Source organism: Gymnodraco acuticeps, unplaced genomic scaffold (assembly GCF_902827175.1).
Source record: "Gymnodraco acuticeps unplaced genomic scaffold, fGymAcu1.1, whole genome shotgun sequence".
Classification (NCBI taxonomy): Eukaryota; Metazoa; Chordata; class Actinopteri; order Perciformes; family Bathydraconidae; genus Gymnodraco; species Gymnodraco acuticeps.
In genome coordinates this window covers 1,563,749-1,581,087 of record NW_022991435.1, presented here as the reverse complement: position 1 = coordinate 1,581,087, position 17,339 = coordinate 1,563,749, and the positions used below count along the sequence as shown (strand labels likewise).

Here is a 17,339-nt window from a genome sequence, read left to right as displayed (position 1 = left end):
AGGGGAGTAGTTTGGGTAACACTTTATTTTGATAGTCCATGTTAACACTCTACAAGTCATCTGTTGACATTCAACAACACTGTTTCAACAGACAAGTAACATGCATTTAACTAACTGCCAGTAGAATATAAGGTACATCTCAACTGTTGATCATTACATTACATGCATAATGAATAAATAAAGTTTGTGATCAGTTGTGCAAAACATTTCGCTTTATTCCCATGTCTGTTGCATATAATTAGTGGATGAATGTATGTGTTGTGTTGATAGGTTATAGACTTTCTACTGTTCTCAACTGTTTTTCACTTTAATTGGATAGTCCTAACACTTGCCTACAAACGCTTAGTGGAGAATGCCTACTAAAAGTATACTGATAGTCAACTCTAGATTAGTTGACGATCAACAGATCAACAACTAAACTCTAAAGTTGCATATCTGTTGATCATCAACTAATGCTTAATGTAATCTTTAGTTGACATCTTGACTCTCAACAGATTATCAACAGATAGTCAACATTACCCTGTTGACTTTCAACTGACAGATTGATTTTGAGTAGTTGATTGTCAATTTTGAAGATGTGACACAATATACAGATAGTAAGGTTGAATATTGGTTAATATGCTGTTGACATGCTACTAAATGTCAACTGATGACTTATAGAGTGTTAAATATGGACTATCAAAATAAAGTGTTACCGTAGTTTGTTTGCAAGTTAAAAGAGGCAGAGCTGGAAAAAACACTTCAAGTGGTAATATAACATAGATCAAGTTAATAGACCAAAACAGCCCTAAGGTACCGACTTTAGTAATTTGTACAACCCACCCCTAGATGGTGGCAACAAAGCACAAAATAAAAGTGCCTCTGATGTTTTTCTCAGGACAATGTATTTCAATAATATATTATAATAAGACCAATTTATGTGACTGATATTTTGTTATATATAACATTTAGATGGCTGTGTGTGTTATATCCATATCCCAATTGTATTTATATAGATATTCAGTGGTTATTCTCTTCCTTTGAACCTAACTAATTAACCTTATAATTCCCCCTGAAATATAAAAGTAAAACAATATACAGTAGATAGTAAATGAATGATGTAACATACTTACCTATCAACACTGACCAAAATATACATAAAAAACTTTTGACTTAAACCTTATCTCAAACTTTCAGTTAAAACAGGTTTGTTCCTAATGTCATTTAAAAATGTCGATGGAATATTAGTGTTTTCCAATGATGAAATTGCAGAAATCTCTACCACTGATATTTCTCACATTGGACCCGGTTAAGAACTCAAGGCACTTAGGAGGTAGGACCCAATTGCACGACCCCGGGAGACAGAGGTAAAGTATTGGTAAGATACTTTATTTTTCCAAGATATAGCAAAAATGAACAACAAAAAATGGTCGCTATCAAATCTCTAGCTGAGATGACAAATATGAGAACAAAAGGAAAAACGCTCACGTAGTGAGGATCAAACTGATCAAGAAACACAAAAGAGCATAGACCTGACTGTGGCAAAGAGACAAGAGCAAAGCACTGACCATGGCAATAGACAAAAACGAACTGACACTGACACAGGGGAATTAAAACACAGGGTAACAAGACACAGGTGGTAACAATCAGGGGCAGGGGCTGACACTGATGAGCACAGGAGACACAGAAGGGGTGACAGGTGAAAACAATCAGGAATTAGACACACCAGGGAAACTACGACAGCCAGGAAAACACCAGGGGAAAAGACCAGACAATACAACAGGGAGGAAAACATGACAAGGAGAAAAAGCAAAACGACCCACTACCAGACACACAAAAACTAAAAAACGTGACACAACACAAGAATCGTGACAGACCCCTCACACCACTTTAAAATTGTACATTTTAGAAATAGCACTACCAAGAAAAGGGTTAACATATATTAAATCTAGCGTGAACTGTTCCTCAAACTATCCGAGGAACATCCCATCTCTGCTCAGTCGGTCCACAGTGACCCCTCTCCTCCTGAGAACGCCACACCTTGCCATTCTTTGGCCATCCCTGTTACCATAGAACGCTGCTCCGGCCAGCGCGTGACAATGCCCTCTGACCCCGGAGAGGAGACCTTTGGCCTGCAGGTCATCAAACGGGGTCAGGGGGTCAGCTCTTGCTAGAGAACAGTAAAAGCACTTCACTGATTGGCTATCATTTTCCCTTTCCATACCCTCATGTAATTGGCATATTGACCACAGCATCCCTTTGCACATTGTTAGCATCACCTTATCCACTATGCAAAGCTCCAAATGTAGGGTGGAGGGTGGAGATAGTTATGTACCTGGTGACGTTTTGTAAAATGTAAAAAAAAATGTTGAGTTGTTGCTTCCACCTCTAATACGAGTCATAGAGAGTAAATCACCCGATTTCTGGACTTTTGAGATCCTGTGGACAACTTGGTGAACCTGACGTATGTTTGCTGGAACAGCCACAGAAAGTATATGGGAAGGCATGGCCAGATAATCTATACTGCACTTTTCAACACAAGGGAAGTGCTTTACAAAAATGAAAAACATTAAGAGCATTAAAGGTCTCCTATTATGCTATTTTTAGGCTATATTATGGGTCTCAGATATATAAAAATGTATAAAAAACATGTCTGTGGAAGCTATTCATTATTTTCACATTTATTTAATGTATTTATTTGTTTTGTAGAATTAATTGATTTACAGCCATATTATTTAAGTTAAGTTGTGTTCCAGCTAAAATGCGTTTATTTTGAAGGTGATGGGTCCATTTGGGCACACAGGCTGGGTTATTTAAGGCAATCAGGGCACAGCAGGCAGTCAGTGGGCACCGGAAGGTATATGTTTTTTTTTTTATTACCAGCGGTCAGGGCTGAGTTCAGCAAACATTTAAAACACCTTTTGCTGTATTGTTCCCCGCAAGGTGAAACTAATAAATATCACCAAAAACGTCAATGCCTCGTCTGGACAATGGATTATTACCACCGGCTCCTGATCTGCGTAAGGTCCACTGTGCCCTGGTGCCTCAGTGGCCTTTTGAAACGTTGTTGTTGTTGACAATAGCCACTACATAAAGTAAAAAACCTTCCTTATTGAAGCGGACATTTTTGGATTGTTTGCACTGCATGGACGTTTGGACTGGAATCACCACCACGCTCAAACGGAGATGATCATGCTAATCAAAGGACAAAGGAACATGGACTGTTACTGTACTGATGTACCCAATATACAAGCTGGTTAATACACTTTCAATGCAATCAATCAGTACGCCGGCAGCATCAGCGTTTGATCTGAGACAATGCTCATTGACTTTGTGAAACTTTGAATTGCCTGTTAAAGACACGATCGGAGAACAGAGGACCACCCACGGCTTAAATGGACGCCGCACAAACCTACTCCACAACAACATAACATTGGTATGTGAAGGATAATCTGTCAGCTTTATTGGAAAAAAGCAAACTTATTTGGAGTGACTGAATTACTGTTTCGCTACATGTTGATGAATATTGGGAGTTGTTGGACTTGAAAAGACATTGATTCATAATCTCGCGACGTGAAGTGTCAATATAATTGCCTGTGGTGAACTCAATCAGACAATATCGAGGCAGCTGGTTGAGACAATGCCTGTGGTTGATTCAAGTGTGGAGAATGTTGCTCCGCCGGAGCCCTCTGTAAAACGGAGCCTCAAGTTTACACCCAAAAGGCTTGGCGTTTTAGCATAGAAACGTGGCCAAGAAAAGAGATCGGCAAAAATCAAGCAGGCCAAGAAATACATTGAACCAATACGTGTCTGGATGAAATCTAGCTGACAAATGTGAAGTCTGTGCTAGCTCATTTGTGGCAAGCTTCATCAAGTGTTATGAGGACGCTAAGGACATGCATGCGTCTTATATGGATTGCCCGAGGAGGAGGTCAAAAGGAAAAATACATATTTCAATGCAGACAATGATGACATTTTGTAATTTCACTGAGTCTGTAAAGGATTGGGTGTCTGCTGCTGGGCACCCTCATGTGGAATCAGTGAAAATGTTGACAATGAAGTTGAAAATAATGACAATGACGTTAGCAATGTTGATGTTGAGACTAACACTAAACAAGTGCTGTTATTGATGATATCAATCCGGAGGACAGTGCCTCTAACATTTCAGGTCCAAAGGAAGGGGCAACAGAAAACACACTCTAATGGCAGTGGTTCTCAAATGGAGGTACGCGGACCCCTAGGGGTACTGCAGGGGGTACCGTGAGATTTATTTTATGTTAATGAAAAAAAACAACATAAGTAATGTATTTAAACAAACTACTAATAGTAGATTAACAACTTTATTCAAAGGTTTACAGTCATTCTGGATAATAAAATGGGAAAAATAAAACGTGGTGCTCTCTTTTCCTCTCCTGCAGTCTCGTGCAGCTCGCTGAACCTGTAATAAGTGACCCGACAGTAAACTGTCTGGTATAACTAGTTTAGCTAGTTCCAGAGTAAGATAAAACTAGCTAAGTGTGTTAGGTCTAACTCTTAGTGTATTTAATTTTGCTCCACTCAACGGTCCGTCACAGCGGGCGGAGCTGTGATCATGCAGAGCTGCGTGTTTCTCAGTCAGCATCAGCTGATCTGATATATGATCTCTCTCTCTCGCGTCCGGTTATACTTCACCTCGCGTTTATGTCCAATCTATCAGATCTAGCTAGTTATTTGACTGCCTGCTTATCAAAGGACACCTAAACAATAAGCGTTGCTTGGCAACGGCTTGTGGCCGCAAAGTATAACGCAGCATTATGCCTATTTAAATGAGGGGGGTCAAAATCCCATGCTCATAAAATGCTCATATCTTTTGTTCTCAGTCGTTCCCTCACGGCCCCAAATAAATAAATATTCAATTTTAGGAAAAGTAACGTAAGTTTGAGCACGTGGGTTTTATATTACAGAGTTACACATAGGCGATTTTCAAAACGCGAAGTGTATAACTCAGTTTGCCTCCCTGTCATCATGACAAAGATCCTCAGTGAAGCACAAGCCCATGTTTCTCACTACATTGTAGAGTACGACTTATTAAAAAGATCAGTTCATGCAACTAATGTCGTCTTACGGCCCCGGCCACAACAGCAGCTTTTGGCGATTTGTCCACCGCTTCCGGCCGTCTCCGCCCATTGACTTTGAATGGGGAAGGAACGGCACTTTCCCCTCGCTTGTCGCCGAACTGCATTGGTGGGGGGGGGGGGAGGTGAAGATTTCCAGGATTTCCTAGGATGTTCAGGATTCCAAAGATTGAACAATGTTCAACTTTTGAGGCTGAGCTGGAAGTCGACAGCCAATCAGATCCGTTTATGCAAATCTGACAATTCAAGCGCTAGCCAATCAAACCGCGTGCAAGCTGGGAGAGCCAGACCGCAGTTAATTTCTATATTCCACAAAAATGGAGGAGAAGTTAGTTATTGCGGTAGCAAATCACCCGGTTCTTTATGACCAGTCCCTATTTACTTAACGGGATACAAACCGGAGGAACCAGGCATGGAGGGAGGTGGCAGAGGCAGTGGGTGAAACTGGTAGGTTTTCGCTTGTTTGGGGATTTTATATCCAGTTTACTTCGTTGCTAGTTTACTTTCGTTGCTAGCAAGCATAGACAGTATCATTAGCCAGCATGGAATGTAGCATAAAATAGCACCATAAACATTAATCTCATAAATGTTCAAAATGTTAAAATAAATGTTCATCATAGCCCTTCCTATTTGACAATAGAACAGGGGTGCCCAACCTTTTTTGAACCGAGAGCTACTTTTAAAATTGCCAGTCTGCCGAGATCTACCAGTCCAAATAGAGAGGCGTAGCCATTACTGACAGCCTACTACCAGGTAAATACACACTTCTACTTGTATAAAACTGACCTTTGTACGATTAATACTTCATAAAATACTGCAGATCCTTTATCTTACCTCTTTCTAATCTACACACATACAAGTATTTAACTGAAGTTACACAACAGTGTTGTTGATACAGAGTTGGAGTTTATTCACACGTCACACTACAGTGGGTAATGTTTTCAAGAAACATTGAACAGTGCTGCCACATATGACACAGGGAAAAAGAAAAGACTCTGTCTGAACCCTTTCTTTGCCATTATATAAAAATAGCGTTGCTACAAAAGTATAAATTAGGCTTACTAATAAGACAACTCAGATCTGAAGCTACACAGGAATCTGCTGCAACAGTGCAATACAAAAGACAAAATTAATAGAATCAAACCCTTTTTTTGTTGCATTTTAGTAGATTATAAAAATAAATGCCTTTTTTAAAATAGGATGCAAGCAACACTAGTTTCTTAACCTGAATTGATAATAGACTATAATCAATTTAAGTTTGCATTCTTATACCATTTTGTACAATAATTATAATGAATAAGTTCAAACAAACTCAAACTTACAGCTGATTAATAACGGTATCTAACTTGAGTTTTTATCATATCAAAAACCTGTTGAAATGCTACTGTTATTTTTTATTACGCATCGGCAGCCTCCAGGAATGCTTCTTTCACAACTTCGCCGTCTTTGAAATACTTGTGTTTCGCAAGAACGTGACTGACAATATAAGATGCTATGGTAGCAGCCTTGCTCTTGTTGTTGGGCCTGATGAAAATGGACTGCTGTGCATTTAGCTGTCCTTTCAGGCCCCTCCCCTTTTGGAGCGTAGGGCAGAATTAGGAGGGAATTCCGTCTCGTAGCGTTTGTGCACTGTTTTGAAATGCCGCTCCTAAATTACCCTTCTTCGATAAAGCCACGCTCGCATTGCAGATGAGACAGATGGACTTTGAATTGGAATAGATACAAAAATAATCATCCTCCCACTCGGAGTGAAAATTATATATGTTTTGCTTCTGCCGTAATTGCGGTCTTGTGTGTGTGCGTGTGCGGACTGTCACTCCTGTTGACACGGACAACGTTAGCGAACTAGTGCACTGCCCACTGCTCCCCACACGCCCCGACACATGGGGTCACGCCGGCCAATCACAAAGCTTTGATGCGTTCAAGTGCATTATTCTGGCACAGGAAGATTATGTTACAGGACATTAACGATAAAACAGAATATTGTTGTTCTATTTTTAGACACATCTTGCGATCGACTGGGAATCTCCCCGCGATCGACCGGTCGATCGCGATCGACTGGTTGGGCACCCCTGGTGTAGAAGAACCGGGTTTTTTTGCTTTGTATGTCGGGGGCGGGATATTCATGTGATTGGTTGTTGGTCGCGAAATCCCCAAGCTGTCAGACACGCCCAGCTCCAGGATTTTCAAGATTTGGTCAAAGCTGCTGTGTGGACACACCAGGGTCGGCGTCATGGGGGGTCATTCGCGGGCCATGCCCCCCCAAATGAGTCACTGTGCCCCCCCAACGCAGGGTGGGCAAGCCTTATTGCCACTTTGCCGTTTTTTTTTTTTTTAATCATATAAGTTAAAACGTTTCCACCAAAAGTTTTTTGTGTGAAATACATCAGAAATAAAGAATACACATTTGTATTCTTTATTTATTCTTTATATGAAACACAGCCTGAGGTGTGCTCACTGCTGCTCTCTGATTGGTGTGTTGCTTGACCAATGACCCCGACTTTTGTTTTGTTATCATTACGTGGCTGTGTGTTTAGATGAAAGCCCAGTGGCGATCTGTCCATCTGTTATACTGATTATACAGTAAAGCCATCGAAAATAATATGATATACAGTACAGTACAAGTACATGGGTCTCTGTGTTTCATTCAAGCTCGGCTCTCTGTGTGTGGCACGAGCGCATTTTGTCAGTGCGCGAGCGGTAACGTGGAATATTGTTGTTAGCATCTGGTTAGCTAGCTATGCTAACGGATATAAAGAGCTGTTTCTACACCAAGGTGGAGGAGAGTCCTCTCCTGTCAGACTGAGAGGATCTTATAACGTCAGCTCAGTGAGGTAAGGACTCTCAGTGTTTAGATAGTTCACTTTAGTGTAAGTTATCTCAGTGGGTCTCAAACGGTTTGGTGACCATTTATGTAAACAAGTATTTGCGAGGAATAGGCTACCTTTATATGATCATTATAGTCATTAAAGAATAAGAGAATAAATGAAAAACGGGTATGAAATACTATAGGACAGTAACACAAGAATACAGTTGAAAGGGGAGTGATTAGTAAAATATCCATAAAGAAAAAGTAAATCTGTGTACAGTTCTGTTTCATATGGATGTTGAGAGATGTATCCATAGATCTTCATGTTGCTCTCAAAGTGCACCAGATTGATGCATTTAACTTCAATATTTTAAAAATAATCTTCCCGGGGGAGCATGCCCCCGGACCCTCCTAGAGGAGGTTAGGTCCACTCCCCACCTAAAACATGTTCACATGGATAGGATACTAAATACTAAACACTTTTTATATGGTGGCCTATGTCCATATGTTTCTGTTTTGGTGGTCGTGCCACAACCGTGCATGTATGCACAGGTCATAGGTGCGCTATAAAATAGCACTACACCCTGCAATGTGTGTGAAAGACAATACACTTTACAGCATGTTTTTTTTAATTGAAGTTGCGTTGGTGTTTGTGTGTTGGTTGTTGACGGCAGTATGTGCCCCCCCTTGGTAAATGATTTCCCCCCCATTTGATTTGTTCTAGAGCCGACCCTGGGACACACCGTTAGTGTTATTGCATGATGTTAAAATTGGTTTGCCATGAATTTAGTGATGGATTCTAAACATTTGAAATGTAGCATTTAAGTGTTTCTCAGTTACAAGGTTGTTGTTTTAATAAATCAGACACTGATGGTGCAAGGCTGTACTGTACCTCTTTAGCTTTTTTTCCTTAACAAATTGTTTTTGCGCTGATCAGGGGGTACGTGGCTGAATTTATTTTTCAAAGGGGGTACATTATTGAAAAAAGTTTGAGAACCATTGCTCTAATGTATCTAAAACATCATACACCGCATCTGCCAGGCTAAAAGCAGAGGCTGATAAAGCAGCAATTGTGGAGTGCATGAAGGCTTTAAAAAGGAAACATCAGTTGGAAGCAAAGGAGGAGGACTAAGAAAAGGAACAGTTTGCTCTGGAGACCGAGCTAACTGCAACTAATGCCAAAATCAATGTTCTGGAAACTAGCTCCAAAAGGGATGGAATGAACTCTTATCTGGAAAGGAACAAGGCTCAGAGTACAAGGCAACTCAATCCTCAGGCTAATCAATTTGTCCCACAGAGAAATGACAAAAATAACATGCAAAATGAATTTCACCCTAATGCCCAGGCTGTCACTGTAAGACCAAAGGAAACCTCACAGACCATCAGGTTTAAAGACACATCACAAACTGTCAGGCCTAAACAAATGGCAGTGTTACAGACGGACCTCAGACCACTATACACTCAAGCACCAACACAGGGGTTCATGATGCTCAACAGACAGGACGAGCATCCTCCTTGAATATGACATGCAATAATGACACCCAAAATGACATTGTGAATATCATGCAACGCCAAACTGACATCACTACAATGTTAGTACAGCAACATTTAGCATCCTCCCTACCAGTGAGAAATATACCCACATTTGATGGTGATCCTCTTCAGTATCATTCTTTCATCAGATCCTTTGAAAATTGTGTTGAGGTTAAAACTGATAATGCAAGTGATTGTTTACATTTCTTGGAGCAGTTCACCAGGGGGCAACCAAGAGACCTGGTGAAAAGTTGTCGCACCTACCCTCTGTTCAAGGATACCAAAGAGCCAAATCCCTGCTTGCTGAACATTTTGGAAATGAATACAAAAGTTGCTTCTGCTTATATGGACAAAATTGATAGCTGGCCTCTGGTTAAAGCAGAAGATGTCAAATCACTGAAATCCTTTTCTCTGTTCTTACGGGAATGCTCAAATTCACAGAATCATGCACATGAATGAGTTGGACATGCCATCAAACCTCAGAAACATCATGATGAAGCTTCCTTATAAGGTGAGGGAGAAGTGGAGGAGCCATGCATGTGATTTGCAGGAGAGACGTGGTTGCAGAGCACTATTCATTGACCTTGTGAACTTTGTTGAAAAACAAGTTAGAATTGCCTCTGACCCACTGTTTGGAAATATTCAGGACTCAAAATGTACCAGCTGCAACAAACACCCCACTGTCAGTGAACCAAGGCATAGGAAACAGGGCACCTTTGCCACCGGTGTCACTGCAATGAAAGAAAGAAACAAAGGCTACATGGATAATAAGATCAAGTCCTTTTCTGCCCAAAGTCACAACAAATGCTGTTTATTCTGCCAACAAACCAGCCACTCACTTGAAAAATGCTCACAGTTTAAGTTAAAGACACAAAAGGACAAGATACATTTCATAAAGGAGCATGGAATTTGTTTTGGTTGCTTGAAACGGGGACACATAAGCAAAGACTGCAGGAGTCGATTGGATTGCAGTGTTGTCAGCAAAAGCATCCTTCAGTCCTTCACATTGAGCAGAAGGGTATAAGTACACCTTTTAATGAAGCACAAGAACCTGTGAGCACTCTGAGTGTAACATCTGGTCAGTCTCAAACATGTGGCCATATAGGGGCCGGAGATGAGTGCAATGCTGTGTTTTCGATTGTTGCAGTTCAAGTGAAAAGCCAAATGAGTGACAGAGTTGTACAGACCTATGCATTTTTGGATCCGGGGAGTTCCGGTACCTTTTGCACTTATAGCCTTGCAAAGAGATTGGGGCTAAGTGGCCAGCCAGTATTCTATTGCAAACAATGGGGCAAAAGAAAATTGTGAGTACCAATGTATTGTCTCACTTGGAAGTGTCTGGCATGGATACGGATGATTTTATTGAATTGCCCAATGTCTTAACCCAAAGAGTTATGCCAGTGTCACGTGTGAAATTTCCACGACAGGATGATGTGGAAAAATGGCCTTACTTGAGTAACATAAAGCTGCACGACTTGAATGCAGATGTGGATTTGCTCATCGGAACTGATGCAGCAAAAGTGATGGAACCATGGGAGCTGATCAACAGCCAAGATGAAGGCCCATACGCAGTCAGAACAAGAGTCGGCTGGGTCATTAATGGACCACTTAGGAGTGGAAGTAACGGCAGAGTTAAGACTGGCTGCTCTGTTGTCACAACAAACCGCATATCTGTGGAACATTGGAAGAGATGCTCATTAAGCAATACAACCATGATTTTAATGAAAAAACATCAGAGGGGCAATTGGAAATGTCAAGAGAGGACATTAATTCATGAATATAATGAGAAGTACTACAGAACTGAAAAATGGACATTATTACATTGACTTACCTTTCAGAGAAGAGGAACCGGTCTTGCCAAATAACCATGTGTTGCAGAGCAGCGACTTCAAGGCCTGAAGAGGACATTTGAAAAGAACATCAAGTTTAAAGAGGTACACCTCATTCATCAATGATATGCTGGTTCAAGGTTATGCTGAAGTTGTACCATTGAACAGCTGGAACAAGATGAGGGAAAGTGTGGTACATTCCCCACCATGGAGTACATCACCCCACCAAAGGAAAGCTGAGGGTTGTATATGACTGTGGAGCCTCATACAAAGGAACATCTCTGAACTGTCAGCTCTTGCAGGGCCCCGATCTCACCAACACTCTTATGGGGGTCCTCATTCGCTTCAGAAAAGAGCCTGTCGCAGTCATGGCTGACATCCAGGCCATGTTTCATCAGGTGCGGGTGCCTGATAAACATGTGAACTTTCTTCGGTGGCCTCAGGGCAATACTGACCAGGAACCAGCAGAATATCGAATGAGGGTACACTTGTTTGGAGCTGTTTCGTCCCCCAGCTGCGCCAATTACGCCTTGAGGCGAACTGCAGAGGACAATGCAGCTCACTTCCTCCTGAAGTGATCAAAACAGTCAATCACAACTTTTATGTAGACGACTGCCTGAAGTCTACAGCCTCGGAGGGAGATGCAATTAAGCTTGTAAAGGATTTGACTCTGCTCTGTAGTCAGGGAGGATTCAACCTCCAAAAATGGGTGACAACCAACCGAGTCACTGTGATCAGAGAAGCTACAGATGTTGACCAGTGGAAGTATGTGGGCTCCAAGGCCAATCCTGCTGACGAAGCCTCACATGGATTAAGAGCCGAAGAATTTCTCACACATGGAAAATGGATTAAAGGCCCAGAATTCCTGTAATTGCCTGAGAGTGAGTGGCCTACACTGGAAATGGCCAGTGACCCAGAGGTCAAAAAAGAAGCAGCAGTGAATGCCATTGTTAAGGATTCAGAAAATCCAACAGACCATCTAATCAACTACTTCTCATCTTGGAAGAAGCTTAAAACATCTGTTGCCTGGTTCCTTGAACTTAAAAGACTTCTGTTGCTTCTGAGTCAAAAGAAAAAGGAACTTAAAGCTACCGAAGGTGACAAGGATGCAGGAGTTAAAAATACAGTTGAACAGAAACTTAAGAGCTTCAAAACCACACTCGCTGGAAAACATTTGACTCCAGAAGATTGTGATGAAGCAGAGAAGGCAATCATTCATTTTGTTCAGAAACACAGGTTCAAAAGTGAAATTGCCTCCCTTAAACATGGCTCAAATATTGTCTCCAAGGACAGTCCACTGTACAAGCTAGACCCCATACTGGAGGATGACATTCTCAGAGTTGGTGGTCGTTTGCACAAGTCTGCATTACCATCAGAAACAAAGCATCCTGTTATTCTTTCCAAAGACCTGCATGTCTCCCAGCTAATTTTACGTCATATCCATCAACAACTAGGACACGCTGGGAGGAACCACATGTTGTACAGACTTCGACAGAGGTATTGGATAATTAATGCCAATTCAGCTGCAAGAAAGACCATTACAGAATGCATGGTGTGTAGACGGCATAGAGGAACATTTGGGGAACAGAAGATGGCAGACCTGCCTGAAGAGAGAGTTGTGCCAGACAAGGCTCCTTTTACTACAGTGGGAGTTGATTATTTTGGCCCCATAGAAGTGAAAAGAGGAAGAAGCCTTCTAAAAAGGTATGGAGTGATTTTCACTTGTCTGACCAGCCGTGCAGTACACCTGGAGGTGGCACATTCCCTTGATACAGACTCTTGCATTAATGCCTTGAGGAGATTCCTTTGCAGAAGAGGCCCTGTGTCAAGTTTAAGATCTGACAACGGCACACGTTTTGTTGGAGCAAACAAGGAGTTGAAGCAAAGTCTTGCTGCTTTGAATAATGCAAAGATCCAGGATGCCCTAATTCAGGATGGAATTAAGTGGAGCTTTAATACGCCAACAGCCTCACACCAAGGTGGCGTTTGGGAGCGTCTCATTCGATCAGTAAGGAGTATACTGACCTCTGTTCTTGGACAACAGGTTTTGGATGATGAAGGCCTGCAGACACTGCTTTGTGAAGTAGAGGCGATACTAAACGACAGACCCCTCACAAAAGTGTCTGATGACCCTAATGACCTCGAGGCCCTCACCATGTTCTTCTGCTGAAGGGAAAACCCATCTTTCCCCCTGGACTCTTTGAAAAGAGTGACCTGTACATCAGAAGGAAATGGAAGCAAGTACAGTATATCGCAGAGTTGTTTTGGAAAAGATGGACATCTGAATACTTACTTGTGATGCAAGAAAGACAGAGATGGGCAGCCCCAAGAAGAAACTTCTCCCCAGGAGATATTGTCATTATTGCCAATGCTACAGCTCCAAGAGGATCCTGGAAGATGGGTCGAGTTTGGCTACAGAGAAGGTGACACAGAAGACACTATGGCTCATGGATAGAGAGAATAGCTCCCTTATATGTTTTACATAAGGGTAATTGTGATTCTCACAATTAGGGGCCGGAATGTGGAAGCTATTCAGTATTTTTCACATTTATTTAATGTATTTTTGTTATTTTTTGTTTTGTAGAATTAATTGATTTACAGCCATATTATTTAAGTTAAGTTGTGTTCCAGCTAAAATGCTTTTATTTTGAAGGTGATGGGTCAATTTGGGCACACAGCTGGGTTTATTTAAGGCAATCAGGGGCACAGCAGCAGTCAGTGGGCACCGGGAAGGTATATGGTTTTTTACCAGTGTCAGGGCTGAGTTCAGCAAACATTTAAACACCTTTTGCTGTATTGTTCCCGCAAGGTGAAACTAATAAATATCACAAAAACGTCGATGCCTTGTCTGGACAATGGATTAATTACCGGCTCCTGATCTGCGTAAGGTCCACTGTGCCTGGTGCCTCAGTGGCCTTTTGAAACTTTGTTGTTGTTGACAAATAGCCACTACAATGTCTATGTGTTTTTCTCAAAATACCAAACAGATCATGCATTTTAGACATCCCTCATATCCCTCTATTTCAGCCCTGTTAGAGAATTGCTTATCTGGTCCTTAGCTTGAAAAAAAAAAAGAGGGGGAGCTAATGCCTGCTCAGAATTCTAGGAGATACTCAGCTAAATGCTGCCGTGATTAAATGCCATCTTGTACCAAACCACATCAAGGATTATTTCTGAAACAGTATGGAGCTCAAATGCTTTTTCTTAGGTGTTTTAAAGGTGTTTATATATATATATATATATATATATATCTATGTCACCAACAACCGTGGAGTAAATATCGCAATACTTTACGTATCACTAGGCCACCAGGGTGGGTGGAGGGGGTCAGGAGGACGGGGCTGAGCTGACCGCCCAGAGGCACAGCAGAGGACCAGGAAGGGATCTCGGGCGGACGGCCCGGGGGCAACGCAGAGTTCAAAAAGGGGGATTCGGGCGGACGGCCCGGGGGCAAGGCAGAGTCTAAGGTGGAGGACTCGGGCGGCCGAGCATGAGGGCGAAGGCAGCGGCAGGAAGAGTCAGGGGGCCGGGCTCCAGGACGAGAGCAGCGGCAGGAAGAGTCAGGGGGCCGGGATCGCGGGCGAAGACCACGGCTCACAGAGGGCTGGGATTGAGGGCGAAGACCGCGGCTCTCAGGGGGCCGGGCTCGAGGGCGAAGACCGCGGCTCTCAGGGGGCCGGGCTCGAGGGCGAAGACCAGAGAGCTCCGGAGGCCGGGCAGGAAGGCGCTGACAGGCCAGTGCCGGAGGCCGGGCAGGACCCGGTGTCGGCCGGACAGGAACCGGAGCTGGTGGGACAGGCCTCGGCAGGATCCCCCACGGAAGAGGACCAGGACACGGGATTGGCAGGACCCCCGGCGAGACAGAGGATGGCGAGGCCTTCAACGGAACAGGACAAGGGGTTGGTAGGACCCCCAGCAGGAGAGTAGTCGGCGGGGCCTCCAATGGCACAGGACAAAGAGTTGGCAGGACCCCCGGCAGGAGAGTAGTCGGCGGGGCCTCCAACGGCACAGGACAAAGGGTTGGCAGGACCCCCGGCAGGAGAGTAGACGGCGGGACCTCCAACGGGACAGGACAAAGGGTTGGCAGGAGAGTAGTCGGCGGGACCTCCAACGAGACAGGACAAGGAGCTGGCAGGACCCCCGGAAGGAGAGTAGACGGCGGGACCTCCAACGGGACAGATATACGATTGGTAGGACCCCCGGCAGATGAGTAGTCGACGGGGCCTCCAACGGGACAGGACATGGAGTTGGCAGGACCCCCAGCGGAACCTCCAACGGACCAGGACATTGGGTAGGAACTTGAGACGTGACTCGAGAGGGGACTCGAGAGGAGACTCGAGAGGGGAACCAAGGGGGAACTCGAGAGGGGACTCGAGAGGAGACTCGAGAGGGGAACTAGAGAGGGGACTCGAGGAGAGAGGAGGGACTAGAGGAGGGACTAAAGGAGGGACCAGAGGAGGGACTAGAGGAGGGAACTCGAGAGGGGACTCGCGAGGGGAACTAGAGGAGGGACTAAAGGAGGGAACTGGAGAGGGAACTGGAGAGGGGACTCGAGAAGGGACTCGAGAGGGGACCTGAGAGGGAACTGGAGAGGGGACCCGAGAGGGAACTGGAGAGGGGACCCGAGAAGGAACTGGAGAGGGGACTCGGGTAGGAACTGGAGAGGGGACTCGGGTAGGAACTGGAGAGGGGACTCGGGTAGGAACTTGAGAGGGGACTTGATAGGGGACTTGAGAGGGAACTTGTGTCGGTCGGTACGCCGACAGGACACGGGGAGCTGGCGTCGTCTGGGGAGCCAGCAGGAGACGAGGTGCTGGAGTCGGCCGGTACGCCGACAAGACTCGGGGAGCTGGCGTCGGCTGGGGAGCCAGCAGGAGACGAGGTGCTGGAGTCGGGACCATGGCTGGAACTGGGGCCGGAACCATGGCTGTACGGGCCAGCTCTGGTGCAGGGACCACGGTTGTAAGATCCAGTTCTGGAGCCGGAAACATGGCTGTAAGGTCAGGAGCTGAAGCCTGGATCATGGCTGTGTGGGCCGGTTTTGGAGCCGGAAACATGGCTGCTGGGGCCGGCACTGGAGCCGGAACCATGGCTGCTGGGCAAGGAACCGGAACACGGATCCATGGCTGTGTGGGGTGGTACTGGAGCACGGTACCATGGCTATGTGGGATGGTACTGGAGCACGGAACCATGGCTGCTGGGTCCGGCACTGGAGCCGGAACCATGGCTGTTGGGGCCTGTACTGGAGCCGGAACCATGGCTGCTGGGGCTCGGGCTGCTAGCCTGGCCTTGCGACGACTCCTCTTAGCAGCCTCCTGAATACTCCGTGGACCTCCATAAGCCTGACGAGTTCCAGAATACGACCTCTGGACAGGAGCAGGAACTGGGGCAGAAGCACGGGTTGACTTCAGGCGGAACCCACCAAGGCGTATGGTGCCAGGTTGGGAATTGGGAGACAGGGAGCTAGCATGCCTGGAATCACATGCTTGAAGGAAGTCCAAAATCCAGTTAGGTAAAAACTCAACAAAACATGGTTTCTCTGCTGCCAACCGGAGCGCCTCTACCAGAGCGGCCATTTTCTGCCGAACACTGGACGCTCCCTTCCACCAATCGAAGCAGCAAGCCAGATAGAAGGTTAAATGCTGTAATTCAACCTCCCATGGATCATCTGCTGGGTCCATTTTGTGGTCGGTTCGTTCTGTCACGGTGTGTGAAGCAGGTAGGACCCAAATGCAGAATAAAGTGACAATTCCTTTATTTCAAGGCTAGGTGATAACAACGACAAAACAGAACACTCACCGACGAACAAGTCATGACAAAAGACGAACCGACAAAGACAGACAGACAAACCAGAACTTAAATACACACAAGACTAATCACAGAAACAAGACACAGGTGAGGAGGGAGGAGAAAACACAGGGACACCAGGTGAACACAATCGGGTAAATTAGACACACCAGGGAAACTAACGACCGGGAACCACAGATAGATTTAAACAAGACGACACAACACAACAGAAACAGGCAAGACAGGAAGTGAAGACCTTTCAACATAAAACATGAAACAAGACAAGAC

At 44.4% G+C, this 17,339-nt stretch overlaps 1 pseudogene; it reads right to left on the bottom strand.

The window, feature by feature from the left end:
- Positions 1-1,975: 1,975 nt before the first annotated feature.
- Positions 1,976-17,339, bottom strand: part of LOC117532728 — a 31,831-nt pseudogene continuing 16,467 nt past the window's right edge.